Consider the following 5,803-nt stretch of genomic DNA (forward strand, 5'->3'; position numbering starts at 1 on the left):
ATCAAAAAATCTACAAACAGTGAATGCTCAGAGGGTGTGGAGAAAAGGGAACCTCTTGCACTGTGGGAATGTAAATTGATACAGCCACTATGGAGAACAGTATGGATGTCCCTTAAAAAACTAAAAATAGAGTTACCATATGACCCCGCAATCCCACTACTGGGCATATACCCAGAGAAGACCATAATTCAAAAAGACACATGCACCCCAGTCTTCATTGCAGCACTGTTTACAATAGCCAAGCCATGGAAGAAACCTAAATGCCCATTGACAGACGAATGGATAAAGAAGATGTGGTACATATATGCAGTGGAATATTACTCAGCCATAAAAAGAAATGAAATTGAGTTATTTGTAGTGAGGTGGATGGATCTAGGGTCTGTCTTACAGAGTGAAATTCAGAAAGAGTAAAACAAATACCATATGCTAACACATATATATGGAATCTAAAAAAAAAAATGGTTCTGAAGAACCTAGGAGCAGAACAGGAATAAAGATGCAGACGTAGGGAATGGATTTGAGGACACAGGGAGTGGGAAGGGTAAGCTGGGACAAAGTGTGAGAGTAGCACTGACATATATACACTACCAAATGTAAAATAGACAGCTAGTGGGAAGCAGCCACATAGCACAGGGAGATGAGCTCCGTGTTTTGTGACCGCCTAGACGGGTGGGATAAGGAGAGTGGGAGGGAGATGAAAGAGGGAGGGGATATGAGTATATATGTATATGTATAGCTGATTCACTTTGTTATACAGCAGAAACTAACACAACATTGTAAAGCAATTATACTCCAATAAAGATGTTTAAAAAATAATAAAGAAAACCTGAAAAAAAAAAGAAGGCAGTCTAGAAGCAGTGACCACAGAACAGGTGTTTTTTTTGTTTGTTTTCATACTTATGGGAGTTTTAGATGAGAAAGAACTCGTTGCTTCCCAAAGATTTTGTTGCTTGTTTTACAAATGATGATTATACTTCTGTTCCACATAGAAACCACTGCTGTTTGAAATTCCTTGCATGTTTTGCACCTGTGCAAATAATTTATCTTAATACAGACCTTGTATGTTGTCTTTTACAAGTTTCTGTTTAATAGCTATTAGGTATAATAACCCACCTGTGTAATCTGGGCAAGTCTTTTAGTCTTCTTAGTTCTTAATTTCTTTAGTTATGATATAATGCACTTTGGCCAGAGCGTGAACCAATGAACACTATACATCTATTAAGATGTAGTCCCAAGAGCCTGGACCTTAGCACTTAGTAAAATACAGACTGTGCCTTCAATAAGCTCACCACGTAGTGGGAAACAGAGGCAAGCAAAGAAGCAGACACAAGAGAGAGGTATCAGTACCACACCAGAGAGATGCATGGAGTCCTATCAGAACAGGAAGGACATGGCCAACATTGGGGGTATGACAGGAGTGAAAAGTCAGGAAATATGTCACAAAAAGGGAATAATTAACCTATGTTTTTAAGAATGAGTAGTAGTTTGTGGGCAGATGTAAGGAGATGGGTAGTCTAGAAAAGGAAAGAAACAACAACTGTAAAGAAATTAGTTATCTTTTAAAAAATTGTAGAGGGAAGCATAATGCTATTAGGGAGTAGCACAGAGGCAGGAGGGTGTGTAGGAGAAGTTAGAGATTCCAGCACCGCCCAAATCCTGTGCTGCCCCATAAGCCTACTGGGACTCCTGAACTTTACTGCACAAGTAACGGGAAAACACTGCGGAATATTAAGCAGCATTAGATAATATCACAGTTAGTCCAAACATGTTAATTCTAGGGATTTTTATGATCTCATGTTTATAAACTACTGAATAAAAGTGAAAGACAATTAAAAGCAGGAGGAAAGTATGGTAAACACCCTTCATATTTAGGGTTGTACTCCGACTGTCTCAAATTTCACTTTTATGTGTGGTGACCATAAACCGTTTGAAGTTTTCATGCTGTATCTTTATAGGTTTGACTTGTAACAAGTGTCTTAGTTGATGCATGATGAAAACATAAATTATGTATATTTGGTCTGAAATCTTCTAAATCTTTTTGATACAGTACACAAAGGATTATTTATGTAATTTTTGTCTCCCCATTAAAATCACTAGAGACTAAATTTGGCTTAATATAAGCTGGGTCATCTCATATCTCCAAACCCTTGGGCTCTTTTTTAGTTTTCTTTTTAGTTCCGAGGTACATGACTTACCTTCTCCGTTCTCACAAAGGTACTTGGCTTCAGGATCTTATTGGCTCCTTGTCCAGCAGAGAGCTAAAAGGTTTTCTAGTTACAGTAAGAATATCTCAGAGTATATGTATTATCTTAGGGCCACGAATTTACTGTGCCAATCATTCTTTTGGAATTTCAGCCCACTTTTAAAAAACTTTTTATTTCATATTGGATTATAGTTGATTTTCAGTGTTGTGTTAGTTTCAGGTATACAGCTAAGTGATTTAGTTATACATATACATCTATTCTTTTTTGAATTCTTTTCCCATATAGGTTATTACAGAGTATTGAGTATAGTTCTCTGTGCTATACAGTAGGTCCTTGTTGATTATCTATTTTATATATAGTACTGTATATATGTTAATCCCAACCTCCTAATTTATGCCCCCAATTTTTTCCCTTTGGTAACCATAAGTTTGTTTTCTAAGTCTGTGAGTCTGTTTCTGTTTTGTAAATAAGTTCATTTGTATTATTTTTTTAGATTCCACATTTAAGTGATATCATATGGTATTTGTCTTTCTCTGTCTGACTTACTTCACTTAGTATGATAATCTCTATATCCATCCATGTTGCTTCAAATGGTATTATTTTGTTCTTTTTTATGGCTGAGTATTCTATTGTATATATGTACCACATCTTCTTTACCCATTCCTCTGTTGATGGACATTTAGGTTGCTTCCATATCTTGGCTGTTTTAAATAGTGCTGCAGTGAACATTGAGGTGCATGTGTCTTTTGGATGTATGGTTTTCTCCAGATATATGCCCACTTTTGAATCCTCAAAATGTTCCCATTCTGATATTCAACATGTCTTTCCTATAATGAACATCCTTGCCTTATCTCTCTGATTCTCAGGAGCCTTGCTGTTGTTTTTATTTACCTAATCTGGTACTTAGTAGGTACTAATAAATACACACACCTGCACGTGGTGGACATTGCCTTATTTTCCCTTTAATTTCCAAGAGGAGTTTAAAATGAGATTTTCCTCTCCAGCCTTCATTTGGGGCACTTGTTACAATTTACACAGTTACTTTCGGTTAAAAGGAAATGCAGTCCCCTTTGCCTGTTGGAAATACATTGGGAAAATTGATTTTTAAACATATACAGTTTCTGGGCTTCCCTGGTGGCGCAGTGGTTGAGAGTCCGCCTGCCGATGCAGGGAACACGGGTTCGTGACCCAGTCCGGGAAGATCCCACATGCCGTGGAGCGGCTGGGCCCGTGAGCCATGGCCGCTGAGCCTGCACGTCCAGAGCCTGTGCTCCGCAACGGGAGAGGCCACAGCAGTGAGAGGCCTGCAGAGGGCAGAGTTTCCTCCACAGTTAACAATGGTGCAGCAAGGAGAGAGAGAGAGAGAGAGAGAGAGAGAGTTTCTGTGGTAAACTAAAATGGAGAACAGAGGATATTGACTATTAAGTACTGACATCAAAAAATGCCAGTTTTCTTAGGGGAAAGTTGTAAGATCATGGAAAGAGAGATCAATCAATTGGGAGATCAATCCTAATTCTTCATGTCTAATGATTCTGTGACCTTGGGAAATTAATCTTCCAACACAAGTATCATTATTTTGTAGACAAGTAAATGAAGGTTTTGAGAGAATATTTTTAAAAGTTTGAAATAATTTACAAAGCACCTTGTACCAAGTGCATGACATATGTTAGAGGCTTGATAATTGGAAGTTGTTATCATTCGTTATGTCTTCACTCATCAGTACTGATAGACATTCTTACCTCTATAAAAAGAATAAGGATATTTTTACCTGATCACATCCTGAAATTGAAAAGTAAAAATCAGGTAGAAAATTGAGAATTAGAATCGGAGAAATACTCTTTAAAATGTTTAATGGTTATCTGGTTCATAAAAGGAAAAGAATAGTTCATATAGACTTCAATTTGCAAAGCTCTTTTTGTACTCTTTTTTTTTTTTTTTTTGCTGTATGCAGGCCTCTCACTGTTGTGGCCTCTCCCGTTGCGGAGCACAGGCTCCGGACTCGCAGGCTCAGCGGCCATGGCTCACGGGCCCAGCCGCTCCGTGGCATGTGGGATCTTCCCGGACCGGGGTACAAACCCGTGTTCCCTGCATCAGCAGGCGGACTCTCAACCACTGTGCCACCAGGGAAGCCCCCAAAGCTCTTTTTTTAAGCTCTCTGGAATCTTGCTATAAATAAGGGGGGAAAAGAAAACTCAAAAGTTTGATAACTTGAGAAGATTGCCCACCCCAATGTTGCTCCCATGACAAGTTTAAATTCCCTACTCGGTGCTCCTTAAGCTCAGCTCTGACATTTGTCTTTTAATAGCCCTCTATCGTTCATATGTAATGTAACAGTGAATCCAAGTCTGAGTTATGGTTAATAACAATATTTTAATGTCACCCAGCATCTTAGTATGCCATAGTCTCTAGAAGAAATGAACCTTCATTATAATATAAATGTCTTTTATATATAGCGTCAACCAGATTCTTGACTACTATTTCAATACATTTATTTTAAGCATAATCAAATTATGAGAAAAATGGTTGGTGTAGTGAGCAATGGCTGAATTATCCATCCTGTTGAATTTTCATTCACTGTCCTAAGTAAACCTGAAATTGACAGTATGATTAGAGTGCAAAGTCAACCACTGAAATGAACATGTATAATTTGGAATTATTTCTATCACAGTATGTCCCTAAGCACATTGGACCAAGCAGTTACCAAAGGATTTTACTTTTAGAAGCTTAAGAGTGTTCAGAGAACTGTTGTCTGCAGTTAATACGTGTTTCCATATCAGGACATTGATCTGGTTAGCCATTTTTATTGTATAAGAAAATCAGTAAATATTTTAAAATAAATATAATTTTGTGATTAATATCAGTAAGACAGTAATTTTTTGTGCTTAATTATACACAATACTCTTGCACATACATATACCATTATAGAAATCCACAGGGTGTACTAAGCAAACATACTGATCTCCATTTTACAGATAAGGAAACAGGTACCGAGTAATAATGACTTATCTAACTTCTCAAAAGGGATTGTTCAACTGCATGAAGCATGTCCCCCCAGGTGGGCAAATACTGGCATTCTTATAGGAAGCACTTGGACCAAAAGACTCTGATATAACTGAGACACTCTTTGACTTAGAGTTATCACTATAAATAAATAAAACCAACCTTTCACTGAGTTAATGACCATAATTTCAATGGCATAGTGCTCCATCTCCAGAAAATTAAAGTCAGGGTGATGAAAGTGAAGTGGTAATATTCCTGGGGGCAGAGGAAGGTATATAATAGCAAATTGTTTCTACAAGATCAACAAGAATAATATGGATTGGAAAACACAATGTGACCTGTTACCCACCATTAAAGTTCCACATTATTGGGACTTCCCTGTTGGTGCAGTGGTTAAGAATCCACCTGCCAACGCAGGGGACATGGGTTTGATCCCTGGTCCAGGAAGATCCCACATGCTGCGGAGCAACTAAGCCCATGCTCCACAACTACTGAGCCTGTGCTCTAGAACCCGCGAGCCACAACTACTGAGCCCACATGCTGCAACTACTGAAGCCCACTCACCTAGAGCCCATGCTCCACAACAAGAGAAGCTACCA

This window comes from Lipotes vexillifer, unplaced genomic scaffold (assembly GCF_000442215.2).
Source record: "Lipotes vexillifer unplaced genomic scaffold, Lipotes_vexillifer_v1.1 scaffold827, whole genome shotgun sequence".
NCBI lineage: Eukaryota > Metazoa > Chordata > Mammalia > Artiodactyla > Lipotidae > Lipotes > Lipotes vexillifer.